The sequence below is a fragment of the Ascaphus truei genome, unplaced genomic scaffold (assembly GCF_040206685.1).
Source record: "Ascaphus truei isolate aAscTru1 unplaced genomic scaffold, aAscTru1.hap1 HAP1_SCAFFOLD_271, whole genome shotgun sequence".
In the NCBI taxonomy this organism is placed as follows: Eukaryota; Metazoa; Chordata; class Amphibia; order Anura; family Ascaphidae; genus Ascaphus; species Ascaphus truei.
The window spans coordinates 331,093-345,533 of NW_027455653.1; the positions used below are offsets into that span (position 1 = coordinate 331,093).

A 14,441-nucleotide genomic window follows, 5' to 3' on the forward strand; every position below is an offset into this window, starting at 1 on the left:
GCCCTCCCTCCTGCGCCTCACTGTGCCCTCCCTCCTGCATCTCACTATGCCCTCCCTCCTGCATCTCACTATGCCCTCTCCTCCTGCACCTCACTGTGCCCTCTCCTCCTGTATCTCACTCTGCCCTCTCCTCCTGCACCTCACTGTGTCCTCTCCTCCTGCATCTCACTATGCCCTCTCCTCCTGTATCTCACTGTGCCCTCTCCTCCTGTATCTCACTGTGCCCTCCCTCCTGCACCTCACTATGCTCTCCCTCCTGCATCTCACTATGCTCTCCCTCCTGCATCTCACTATGCCCTCTCCTCCTGCGCCTCACTGTGCCCTCCCTCCTGCACCTCACTGTGCCCTCCCTCCTGCACCTCACTGTGCCCTCCCTCCTGCATCTCACTGTGCCCTCTCCTCCTGCATCTCACTATGCCCTCTCCTCCTGCATCTCACTGTGCCCTCTCCTCCTGCACCTCACTGTGCCCTCTCCTCCTGCGCCTCACTATGCCCTCTCCTCCTGCGCCTCACTGTGCCCTCTCCTCCTGTATCTCACTCTGCCCTCTCCTCCTGCACCTCACTGTGCCCTCTCCTCCTGTATCTCACTATGCCCTCCCTCCTGCACCTCACTGTGTCCTCTCCTCCTGCACCTCACTCTGCCCTCCCTCCTGCGCCTCACTGTGCCCTCCCTCCTGCATCTCACTATGCCCTCCCTCCTGCACCTCACTGCGCCCTCTCCTCCTGCACCTCACTGCGCCCTCTCCTCCTGCACCTCACTATGCCCTCCCTCCTGCACCTCACTGTGTCCTCTCCTCCTGCACCTCACTGTGTCCTCTCCTCCTGCATCTCACTGTGCCCTCCCTCCTGCACCTCACTGTGTCCTCTCCTCCTGCACCTCACTGTGTCCTCTCCTCCTGCATCTCACTGTGCCCTCCCTCCTGCATCTCACTATGCCCTCCCTCCTGCATCTCACTGTGCCCTCTCCTCCTGCGCCTCACTGTGCCCTCTCCTCCTGCGCCTCACTGTGCCCTCTCCTCCTGTATCTCACTCTGCCCTCTCCTCCTGCACCTCACTGTGCCCTCTCCTCCTGCGCCTCACTGTGCCCTCTCCTCCTGCATCTCACTCTGCCCTCCCTCCTGCGCCTCACTGTGCCCTCCCTCCTGCATCTCACTGTGCCCTCTCCTCCTGCACCTCACTGTGTCCTCTCCTCCTGCACCTCACTGCGCCCTCTCCTCCTGCACCTCACTGCGCCCTCTCCTCCTGCACCTCACTATGCCCTCCCTCCTGCACCTCACTGTGTCCTCTCCTCCTGCACCTCACTGTGTCCTCTCCTCCTGCATCTCACTGTGCCCTCCCTCCTGCACCTCACTGTGTCCTCTCCTCCTGCACCTCACTGTGTCCTCTCCTCCTGCATCTCACTGTGTCCTCTCCTCCTGCATCTCACTGTGCCCTCCCTCCTGCATCTCACTATGCCCTCCCTCCTGCATCTCACTGTGCCCTCTCCTCCTGCGCCTCACTGTGCCCTCTCCTCCTGCGCCTCACTGTGCCCTCTCCTCCTGTATCTCACTCTGCCCTCTCCTCCTGCACCTCACTGTGCCCTCTCCTCCTGCGCCTCACTGTGCCCTCTCCTCCTGCATCTCACTCTGCCCTCCCTCCTGCGCCTCACTGTGCCCTCCCTCCTGCATCTCACTATGCCCTCCCTCCTGCGCCTCACTGTGCCCTCTCCTCCTGCACCTCACTGTGCCCTCCCTCCTGCACCTCACTGTGCCCTCTCCTCCTGCATCTCACTATGCCCTCTCCTCCTGCATCTCACTATGCCCTCCCTACTGCATCTCACTGTGCCCTCTCCTCCTGCGCCTCACTGTGCCCTCCCTCCTGCGCCTCACTATGCCCTCCCTCCTGCGCCTCACTGTGCCCTCTCCTCCTGCATCTCACTGTGCCCTCCCTACTGCATCTCACTGTGCCCTCTCCTCCTGCACCTCACTATGCCCTCCCTCCTGCATCTCACTGTGCCCTCCCTCCTGCATCTCACTGTGCCCTCCCTCCTGCACCTCACTATGCCCTCTCCTCCTGCGCCTCACTGTGCCCTCTCCTCCTGCACCTCACTGTGCCCTCCCTCCTGCACCTCACTATGCCCTCCCTCCTGCACCTTACTATGCCCTCCCTCCTGCATCTCACTGTGCCCTCTCCTCCTGCACCTCACTATGCCCTCCCTCCTGCATCTCACTGTGCCCTCCCTCCTGCACCTCACTATGCCCTCTCCTCCTGCGCCTCACTGTGCCCTCTCCTCCTGCACCTCACTGTGCCCTCCCTCCTGCGCCTCACTGTGCCCTCTCCTCCTGCATCTCACTATGTCCTCTCCTCCTGTATCTCACTGTGCCCTCCCTCCTGCACCTCACTGCGCCCTCTCCTCCTGTATCTCACTGTGCCCTCTCCTCCTGCACCTCACTCTGCCCTCTCCTCCTGCACCTCACTGTGCCCTCTCCTCCTGCACCTCACTGTGCCCTCTCCTCCTGCACCTCACTGTGCCCTCTCCTCCTGCACCTCACTGCGCCCTCTCCTCCTGCACCTCACTATGCCCTCCCTCCTGCATCTCACTGTGCCCTCCCTCCTGCACCTCACTGTGCCCTCTCCTCCTGCACCTCACTGTGCCCTCTCCTCCTGCGCCTCACTGTGCCCTCCCTCCTGCGCCTCACTGTGCCCTCTCCTCCTGCACCTCACTATGCCCTCTCCTCCTGCGCCTCACTGTGCCCTCCCTCCTGCACCTCACTGTGCCCTCCCTCCTGCACCTCACTATGCTCTCCCTCCTGCACCTCACTGTGCTCTCCCTCCTGCATCTCACTATGCCCTCCCTCCTGCATCTCACTGTGCCCTCCCTCCTGCATCTCACTATGCCCTCTCCTCCTGCGTCTCACTGTGCCCTCCCTCCTGCACCTCACTATGCCCTCCCTCCTGCATCTCACTATGCCCTCCCTCCTGCACCTCACTATGCCCTCCCTCCTGCACCTCACTATGCCCTCCCTCCTGCACCTCACTATGCCCTCCCTCCTGCGCCTCACTGTGCCCTCTCCTCCTGCATCTCACTGTGCCCTCCCTCCTGCACCTCACTATGCCCTCCCTCCTGCGCCTCACTATGCCCTCTCCTCCTGCGTCTCACTGTGCCCTCCCTCCTGCACCTCACTATGCCCTCCCTCCTGCACCTCACTATGCCCTCCCTCCTGCGCCTCACTATGCCCTCCCTCCTGCACCTCACTGTGCCCTCTCCTCCTGCATCTCACTATGCCCTCCCTCCTGCACCTCACTATGCCCTCTCCTCCTGCGCCTCACTATGTCCTCTCCTCCTGCATCTCACTATGCCCTCCCTCCTGCATCTCACTATGCCCTCCCTCCTGCATCTCACTATGCCCTCCCTCCTGCATCTCACTATGCCCTCCCTCCTGCATCTCACTGTGTCCTCCCTCCTGCATCTCACTATGCCCTCCCTCCTGCATCTCACTATGCCCTCTCCTCCTGCGCCTCACTGTGCCCTCCCTCCTGCGCCTCACTGTGCCCTCCCTCCTGCATCTCACTATGCCCTCTCCTCCTGCGCCTCACTGTGCCCTCTCCTCCTGCGCCTCACTGTGCCCTCTCCTCCTGCGCCTCACTGTGCCCTCTCCTCCTGTATCTCACTCTGCCCTCTCCTCCTGCACCTCACTGTGCCCTCTCCTCCTGCGCCTCACTGTGCCCTCTCCTCCTGCATCTCACTCTGCCCTCCCTCCTGCGCCTCACTGTGCCCTCCCTCCTGCATCTCACTGTGCCCTCTCCTCCTGCACCTCACTGTGTCCTCTCCTCCTGCACCTCACTGCGCCCTCTCCTCCTGCACCTCACTGCGCCCTCTCCTCCTGCACCTCACTATGCCCTCCCTCCTGCACCTCACTGTGTCCTCTCCTCCTGCACCTCACTGTGTCCTCTCCTCCTGCATCTCACTGTGCCCTCCCTCCTGCACCTCACTGTGTCCTCTCCTCCTGCACCTCACTGTGTCCTCTCCTCCTGCATCTCACTGTGTCCTCTCCTCCTGCATCTCACTGTGCCCTCCCTCCTGCATCTCACTATGCCCTCCCTCCTGCATCTCACTGTGCCCTCTCCTCCTGCGCCTCACTGTGCCCTCTCCTCCTGCGCCTCACTGTGCCCTCTCCTCCTGTATCTCACTCTGCCCTCTCCTCCTGCACCTCACTGTGCCCTCTCCTCCTGCGCCTCACTGTGCCCTCTCCTCCTGCATCTCACTCTGCCCTCCCTCCTGCGCCTCACTGTGCCCTCCCTCCTGCATCTCACTATGCCCTCCCTCCTGCGCCTCACTGTGCCCTCTCCTCCTGCACCTCACTGTGCCCTCCCTCCTGCACCTCACTGTGCCCTCTCCTCCTGCATCTCACTATGCCCTCTCCTCCTGCATCTCACTATGCCCTCCCTACTGCATCTCACTGTGCCCTCTCCTCCTGCGCCTCACTGTGCCCTCCCTCCTGCGCCTCACTATGCCCTCCCTCCTGCGCCTCACTGTGCCCTCTCCTCCTGCATCTCACTGTGCCCTCCCTACTGCATCTCACTGTGCCCTCTCCTCCTGCACCTCACTATGCCCTCCCTCCTGCATCTCACTGTGCCCTCCCTCCTGCATCTCACTGTGCCCTCCCTCCTGCACCTCACTATGCCCTCTCCTCCTGCGCCTCACTGTGCCCTCTCCTCCTGCACCTCACTGTGCCCTCCCTCCTGCACCTCACTATGCCCTCCCTCCTGCACCTTACTATGCCCTCCCTCCTGCATCTCACTGTGCCCTCTCCTCCTGCACCTCACTATGCCCTCCCTCCTGCATCTCACTGTGCCCTCCCTCCTGCACCTCACTATGCCCTCTCCTCCTGCGCCTCACTGTGCCCTCTCCTCCTGCACCTCACTGTGCCCTCCCTCCTGCGCCTCACTGTGCCCTCTCCTCCTGCATCTCACTATGTCCTCTCCTCCTGTATCTCACTGTGCCCTCCCTCCTGCACCTCACTGCGCCCTCTCCTCCTGTATCTCACTGTGCCCTCTCCTCCTGCACCTCACTCTGCCCTCTCCTCCTGCACCTCACTGTGCCCTCTCCTCCTGCACCTCACTGTGCCCTCTCCTCCTGCACCTCACTGTGCCCTCTCCTCCTGCACCTCACTGCGCCCTCTCCTCCTGCACCTCACTATGCCCTCCCTCCTGCATCTCACTGTGCCCTCCCTCCTGCACCTCACTGTGCCCTCTCCTCCTGCACCTCACTGTGCCCTCTCCTCCTGCGCCTCACTGTGCCCTCCCTCCTGCGCCTCACTGTGCCCTCTCCTCCTGCACCTCACTATGCCCTCTCCTCCTGCGCCTCACTGTGCCCTCCCTCCTGCACCTCACTGTGCCCTCCCTCCTGCACCTCACTATGCTCTCCCTCCTGCACCTCACTGTGCTCTCCCTCCTGCATCTCACTAAGCCCTCCCTCCTGCATCTCACTGTGCCCTCCCTCCTGCATCTCACTATGCCCTCTCCTCCTGCGTCTCACTGTGCCCTCCCTCCTGCACCTCACTATGCCCTCCCTCCTGCATCTCACTGTGCCCTCCCTCCTGCACCTCACTGTGCCCTCCCTCCTGCACCTCACTATGCTCTCCCTCCTGCACCTCACTGTGCTCTCCCTCCTGCATCTCACTATGCCCTCCCTCCTGCATCTCACTGTGCCCTCCCTCCTGCATCTCACTATGCCCTCTCCTCCTGCGTCTCACTGTGCCCTCCCTCCTGCACCTCACTGTGCCCTCTCCTCCTGCATCTCACTATGCCCTCTCCTCCTGCATCTCACTATGCCCTCCCTACTGCATCTCACTGTGCCCTCTCCTCCTGCGCCTCACTGTGCCCTCCCTCCTGCGCCTCACTATGCCCTCCCTCCTGCGCCTCACTGTGCCCTCTCCTCCTGCATCTCACTGTGCCCTCCCTACTGCATCTCACTGTGCCCTCTCCTCCTGCACCTCACTATGCCCTCCCTCCTGCATCTCACTGTGCCCTCCCTCCTGCATCTCACTGTGCCCTCCCTCCTGCACCTCACTATGCCCTCTCCTCCTGCGCCTCACTGTGCCCTCTCCTCCTGCACCTCACTGTGCCCTCCCTCCTGCACCTCACTATGCCCTCCCTCCTGCACCTTACTATGCCCTCCCTCCTGCATCTCACTGTGCCCTCTCCTCCTGCACCTCACTATGCCCTCCCTCCTGCATCTCACTGTGCCCTCCCTCCTGCACCTCACTATGCCCTCTCCTCCTGCGCCTCACTGTGCCCTCTCCTCCTGCACCTCACTGTGCCCTCCCTCCTGCGCCTCACTGTGCCCTCTCCTCCTGCATCTCACTATGTCCTCTCCTCCTGTATCTCACTGTGCCCTCCCTCCTGCACCTCACTGCGCCCTCTCCTCCTGTATCTCACTGTGCCCTCTCCTCCTGCACCTCACTCTGCCCTCTCCTCCTGCACCTCACTGTGCCCTCTCCTCCTGCACCTCACTGTGCCCTCTCCTCCTGCACCTCACTGTGCCCTCTCCTCCTGCACCTCACTGCGCCCTCTCCTCCTGCACCTCACTATGCCCTCCCTCCTGCATCTCACTGTGCCCTCCCTCCTGCACCTCACTGTGCCCTCTCCTCCTGCACCTCACTGTGCCCTCTCCTCCTGCGCCTCACTGTGCCCTCCCTCCTGCGCCTCACTGTGCCCTCTCCTCCTGCACCTCACTATGCCCTCTCCTCCTGCGCCTCACTGTGCCCTCCCTCCTGCACCTCACTGTGCCCTCCCTCCTGCACCTCACTATGCTCTCCCTCCTGCACCTCACTGTGCTCTCCCTCCTGCATCTCACTATGCCCTCCCTCCTGCATCTCACTGTGCCCTCCCTCCTGCATCTCACTATGCCCTCTCCTCCTGCGTCTCACTGTGCCCTCCCTCCTGCACCTCACTATGCCCTCCCTCCTGCATCTCACTGTGCCCTCCCTCCTGCACCTCACTGTGCCCTCCCTCCTGCACCTCACTATGCTCTCCCTCCTGCACCTCACTGTGCCCTCCCTCCTGCACCTCACTATGCCCTCCCTCCTGCGCCTCACTGTGCCCTCTCCTCCTGCATCTCACTGTGCCCTCCCTCCTGCACCTCACTATGCCCTCCCTCCTGCGCCTCACTATGCCCTCTCCTCCTGCGTCTCACTGTGCCCTCCCTCCTGCACCTCACTATGCCCTCCCTCCTGCACCTCACTATGCCCTCCCTCCTGCGCCTCACTATGCCCTCCCTCCTGCACCTCACTGTGCCCTCTCCTCCTGCATCTCACTATGCCCTCCCTCCTGCACCTCACTATGCCCTCTCCTCCTGCGCCTCACTATGTCCTCTCCTCCTGCATCTCACTATGCCCTCCCTCCTGCATCTCACTATGCCCTCCCTCCTGCATCTCACTATGCCCTCCCTCCTGCATCTCACTATGCCCTCCCTCCTGCATCTCACTGTGTCCTCCCTCCTGCATCTCACTATGCCCTCCCTCCTGCATCTCACTATGCCCTCTCCTCCTGCGCCTCACTGTGCCCTCCCTCCTGCGCCTCACTGTGCCCTCCCTCCTGCATCTCACTATGCCCTCCCTCCTGCGCCTCACTGTGCCCTCCCTCCTGCGCCTCACTGTGCCCTCCCTCCTGCATCTCACTATGCCCTCCCTACTGCTTTTTCTGTTTACTGTTTCCTCACTCCTTTGTGAGCCTTTCTGTTCTCTACAACACCTCCACTCCCCACTGCACCATTATTTATACACCTCTCTCCCAACAACTTCTTTACCCCTCAATAAAAAACACCCCCACAAATCCTCTAATCACACCCTCTATCTCCTCCTTCCCGCTGCTGGGGATCTTCCCTAAGCCTGAAGCCAGACATACACACCTGATCTCACCCACACCTCCCTGCCTCCCACTCTCACCCACACCTCCCTGCCACCTCCTCTCACCCACGCCTCCCTGCCATCTCTTCTCACCCACGCCTCCCTGCCACTCTTCTCACCCACGCCTCCCTGCCATCTCTTCTCACCCACGCCTCCCTGCCACCTCCTCTCACCCACACCTCCCTGCCTCCCGCTCTCACCCACGCCTCCCTGCCATCTCTTCTCACCCACGCCTCCCTGCCATCTCTTCTCACCCACGCCTCCCTGCCACCTCCTCTCACCCACGCCTCCCTGCCATCTCTTCTCACCCACGCCTCCCTGCCATCTCTTCTCACCCACGCCTCCCTGCCATCTCTTCTCACCCACGCCTCCCTGCCACCTCCTCTCACCCACGCCTCCCTGCCATCTCTTCCCCTGTAAATGGTGTTAACCTTTTCATTTAACACTGACCTTCCTTAAAACTCGCCCCACAAGTTAAGCCCCCCAACAGCCTGCACTCATGGCTACTGTCCCACAGTCACTCCTACCACCCACTGTGACCAAGCACTGCCATCTACAGCACTTACTCCCTCACCTGCTGTCTCTGTAAGTTTCCCCTCAAACCTCTTAGATTGTAAGCTCTTCGGGGCAGGGATTTCCTTTCCCATTGTCTGATTTTGCTGCACTTATTGTATAATTATAATTCCCTGTACTGTGTCTTTGTGAAGCGCTGAGTACACTTTTGGCGCTATATAAATAAAGACGTACAATACAATATATATACATACTGGCAGGAAACAGGCATACCCGCCTCCACACCTGTTACTGACAGACATATACATACACTGATGTCATGGAACAGGAATACCCCTGTGTGCACTTCTGTTTCACCCCCCCCTTTCCTCGCAGCCCTGCTTGTCAGCTTCTTAGTGCCAGCTGTATGTGTTTGGCTCTGCACACAAACACAGTGCTTGTGTGATAAACACAGTGCCATTTCCCCTCTCCCAGCAGCTTGCTGTATTAGAGATGCAACATTATTGCTACATGTTGTAGCTTCCCCAGACACTCCTGTGAGTTGCCGTAGCAGCCCCAGCCTCTCTCTCAAATGGGCTAGTCTGCTTTCTCCCCCTCTGCTCTACCCACAGATGGTCTGTCCCCAGACTATCTTACTACCCAGCATACATTGCCATTTCCTTTCCACCACACCACTGGACGAGTGAGTACCTTGCTGTAACCCCTGTAATGGTGCTGCAGGATTATCTTTTCCCCTCTTCTTGATAAAGTGCTAGACACGAAACGCGTAGAAGGGCTGCATCCCTTGTTTTTATGACTCTTCAATAAAGAATATTTTTTGGCCAGACCTGTTCTTCTCTTTGGATCGTGGTGCGCTGCATTCTCTTCTATTTGCTGGACCTCTACACAAGAGACTGTTTTTCCCTGCTTTCTCCAAATAAAGTAAGAAAAGAGGGCGAGTTGACACTATCTGAGCTAAGTCATCCTACACGTGACCCTCTGGCTTCCAGAATAGTGAAAAGATATCGTGTGCCTTACAGACACTTACAGGAGCTGCTACTCCAGACTCCATGATAAACAGAGCAGTCTCTGCAGACAAAGGAAGCACTAAGTAGCTCAAACTGCACACAGCCTGCAGCCTTAACAGACAAGCAGCAGCTTACACTGCACAGCAGCTTACACTGCACAGCAGCCTTGCAACAAACAGTGCTTCTTACACAAAACCTAATTGCCTTTCTCTGTCTGAGTTCACCCCCTGCACAGCCCCATAGTGAGGAGCCACCATCTCACCTACCCCTGCGCACGTCCCCATGGCCAGCGCCATCAAGGGCCACGCCACCGGACACCCGCCAGGACACGGGTCAGAGCCACCGGACACCTGTGAGTACAGCTACCCCTACGCTGCACGCTGCAGGACACCGCTCGGCATCATCTGAGACAGACGCCCATCGCTGACAAGGTAAAAGACCGCACGCCACATGCACTGGCAAAAGGCCTACACACACCTACAGCATGGCAGAACTCAGAGCCTCACCAGACATCACGCAGGAAAGCGATCACTCAGACACAGAGACCGCTGCGCAGCTGCAACAGGCGCAGGCAGGCGCAAGGCCCAAACGGACAGTCACACTGACACAAAAGGGCCACGAAAAATATGAGACTGACATTGAAGCGCACCGCACTAAATTAGAGTTGGCCTGGGAAACAACCACACTTGGGATAAGCAATGCCGCCGGCGCTGGTAACTATATACAACAGCTCGAGCAGGCGATAACTCAATTGAAGATAGATCACTCGCGCTATCAAGCACTATCACAGGCATATTTCATCTAACAAGAACTAACACGGAAGATAGCCTGCGAGAACGCGACCTGCAAAAGGCGATCGACCTAGAACGTGATGGCATCGTGCAGGCCGCCATCACGGACGCCCAAAGCGAGAGAAAAGGGCTCCTCCTGGAGACCGCATCACAGCGCTCCAGCGCATCCAGGCACTCGTCAAGGTCAGCAAGATCAGCACAATCCAACGCGTCCAGCGCAAGCGCTACCAAGGCGCAAGCCACCGCAGAGGCCGCACGTGCCAGGGCCGAATATGGTCGGAGAGAGGCGGCCGTACGGGCAGAAAGAGCGCGCATAGAAGAGGAAGAGCGGAACGCCGCCGCCGCTGCTACCGCCGCCGCTGCCAATGCCGCCGCGTAGAAAGGCCGAATTGGATGCGGATCTAGAGGCCCTAAATCAAGAGAAGGAAGCCGCCGCCATAGCCCAAGCTGAAGTCCTAGAAGCAGCCACGAGACAGGACGGCGGGGAGCAACCGTACAGACGGATAGCCTCAGAGGATCCAGCCCGACGCACTGAAGACTACGTAAGGAGCCTCTTCAGTGTAAACACCAGCGCACCATCTCAACACGGATGGAGTGACACCACAGACACCGAAGACTTGCTAGGCCCACGAGGAGAAGACGCTGCTCCGTCAGTGGCACATGCTGCCTGGGATAGCCACAGCCGCAACAGTGGTCCACACACCAGCGCGCACACGGATGCACCACAACAGGCTCGCAATCCAGGTACACCCACGCGGGAGAACACAGCCCCTCACACCGACCAGCAGTCATCACGTGTCCACGCCAAGGAAGAGACGACCGCAAGGACCCTCCCAGCAACTACCTCAGAACGGGACAAACACGCAGACATAGCCAAGTATATGATCCGGCGCGACCTGGTGCAAGCAGGGCTCATCTGCTTCGACGACCGCCCTGAGAACTACCGGACGTGGAAGTTCACGTTCAAAGACGCAATCAACAGCTTGGACTTCTCAGCAAGGGAAGAGCTCAACCTGCTATTCAAGTTCCTGGGGAACGAATCCAGAGAGTACGCGAATAGACTGCGGGCGGCAAACGCGCACCAACCCCAAGTAGGTCTTGACCTAGTGTGGGAAAGGCTAGAAGAGTCCTACGGCAGCCCCAAAGCAGTCGAGGATTCGCTCTTCAAAAGAGTCGACAGCTTCCCCAAGATCACAACTAAAGACTACTCGAAGTTACGAGAGCTTGGGGACCTGCTGCAAGAACTGGAGTTCGCAAGGAAAGACCATTCCTTAATAGGTCTCAACGTCCTAGACTCAGCTCGTGGAGTGAGACCCATCCTGGAGAAGCTACCCTTCAACCTCCAAGAAAAATGGATCTCACAAGGCTCCAAATACAAAAGGGAGAAGCAAGTCGTCTACCCCCCATTCTCAGTTTTCTTCAGCTTCATTCGCGAAGCAGCAAGGACGAGGAATGACCCCAGCTTCTTCTTAGGTGCGCAAACCACACACAGTGCAAGCAGCCTGAGGAACGAGAGACCAGCGACGAGATATGGTAACTCCCAAACACCCATCTCGGTCCGCAGGACGGACGTGCCTCCCACGACCCAAACTACTCCCGATCAGTCGGTCGCCGGAGACAAGGAACCAAGGGACCCAAACAGGGAATGTCCCATACACAAGAAGCCACACCCACTCAACAAGTGCTTTGGGTTCAGGATGAAGTCCCTAGAGGAACGCAAGAAGTTACTTGGAGAATTCAGAGTTTGCTTCAGGTGCTGCGGTTCCACGACTCACCTAGCCAGGGACTGTAAGGAAGAGATCAAATGCACAGTGTGCGAAAGTGACAAGCACGTGACATCGTTACACCCAGAGGCGCTGACACTCCACCAACTCAAGAACCCATCCTCCGTAGTGGAGCACGGCGGGGAGAAAGAAGAAGGAGAGCCAACATCCGTCACATCTCAGCGCACTGAGGTTTGCGGAAAAGAAGGTGACAAAATGTCCTGCTCCAAAATATGCCTTGTCGCAGTGCACCCCCAGGGACAACCTGAGAAGGCTATTCGAATGTACGCAATCCTCAACGACCAGAGCAACCGATCGCTGGTCAGGTCAGAGTTCTTCGACATGTTTAACATACAAGACGGTGCTTCTCCTTACACTCTCAGAACATGCGCAGGGCGAATGGAGACCACAGGGAGAAGAGTGAACGGCTACACCATATGCTCAATAGACGGCAAAGTGAACATGCCCCTTCCCACACTCATTGAGTGCAACCACATGGCCACAAACAGGGACGAGATTCCCACACCAGACGTGGCACTCCATTACCCGCACCTCAAAGGAATAGCCAACCACATCCGACCGGTAGAACAAGGCGCCAAGATCCTGCTGCTGCTCGGTATGGACATCATGAGGGTACATAAAGTCCGTAAACAGCATAACGGACCCCACAACACGCCATACGCCCAAAGACTTGACCTAGGATGGGTGATAGTGGGCAACTCGTGCACCAACAAAGAGCACGGGCAAGACTACGTTGATGCCCGCAGAACGGTGGTGACAGAATGTGGACACACATCTCTCTCTAAACCATGTCTTGGCCATCTCCAAGTGACCGAAGGGCCAAGTGAAGAGAAAAGACAAGGTCATACCCCTGAGATCAACAAAGACATCCTCACGTCGAGGGGATGCGACAATGGCCTAGGATGCTCAGCAGTCCAGACAGCTAAGGCTGACGAGTCAATTCCACCGAGGGAAGGAAGTAACCTCCCAAAGGTGACAGACAAAGGGATCGTCCAAAAGGCGATGAACAATCAGACAATACTCCCACGAGCAATGGCACAACTAAGACGTACAGTTGTTCCTCTCCACAGAGTATCAAGCAACAAAGCAACCAGCTGCCACGGCTGGCATAGCCGCAAAAGATTGCGCCCCACAGGTGAAGCCACAGTGTCAAAGGAACTGTCCTCTCACACGTCTAAAAAAAGACAGCCACAGAGACATTTCATAAAGGGATTTACTAGGGCAAAAGAGACTGTTCTTCGTCACGTCCAGGGAGAAAATAACCTCCCGATGGCAGTTAACAAAGAAACACAAACTACGCGGAGATGTTCTCGTGCAAGAGAAATGTACCGATGAACTACGGTGCACAGCGTTCCAGACAACAAGGAACGATGACAAGCATACACCATCAAGGGAAGATAGAGGATTCCCGAAGTTAACAGTCAAGGAGCTCTCTAAAGACGCACTAAGCAGTCGGGTGACTCCGCTACCATTCCGTTCACCAAGAAGGCGCTTCCCAAACAATGGAGAACATGCCATCTCTAGGTTCACTTCGCACCTCTGAGACCTAAAAAGGGAACCAGAGACCAAAACCAACTTTGTGGCCTTCATCCAAAAGATATTCCTTACCGGCCACGCAAAGCCAGCACCTCTAATGAAGAAAGGTGAAGAATGCCGGTACCTCCAATCACCTGGGGCCTACCACCCTCAGGAACCCGATCAAATCCGGGTAATGTTCAACCCCAGCACTCAGCTTCAGGGAGTCTCTCTGAGAGACGCCCCCTTTACTGGACTAGATTCGACAACCAGTCTTCCAGAAGTGTTGTTCCGCTTCCGCAAGGAACCAAAAGCCATCTCCTTCTGCCGAACGCCAGGTGATAGAGCGACAAGCTACCACGACTGGCGCACTTACAAGGAGATGTACTCTGTGGATAAAACTACAGAGACAAAAGGACTGTTTTCTCACAAGGCTAAAAGGAAACAGTGCCAGAGACTCTTACAGAAGACATTGTGGTGCATCAAGCTAACCAAGAGCTGTGCATCCACCTGGCTTCCCTTACTGGAAGGTTTGGCCAAAGGACTTTGACGCCAGTAGTACCGGCCGGTATCACCTTGCTATGGGAATATGGACCTTTGCATTGTTATGTTATGTTTGCATTGCACATATGTTCCACATAGCCTGTTATATAGTGGTATCTACAGATACTAGACGGGGAGTGTCATGGAACAGGAATACCCCTGTGTGCACTTCTGTTTCACCCCCCCTTTCCTCGCAGCCCTGCTTGTCAGCTTATTAGTGCCAGCTGTATGTGTTTGGCTCTGCACACAAACACAGTGCTTGTGTGATAAACACAGTGCCATTTCCCCTCTCCCAGCAGCTTGCTGTATTAGAAATGCAACATTATTGCTACATGTTGTAGCTCCCCCAGACACTCCTGTGAGTTGCCATAGCAGCCCCAGCCTCTCTCTCAAATGGAC

General features: G+C 58.0%; 1 protein-coding gene across 1 annotated transcript in view; it reads right to left on the minus strand.

Moving 5' to 3' along the window:
- Positions 1–14,441, minus strand: part of KREMEN2 (kringle containing transmembrane protein 2) — a 75,261-nt gene that overhangs the window by 48,026 nt on the left and 12,794 nt on the right.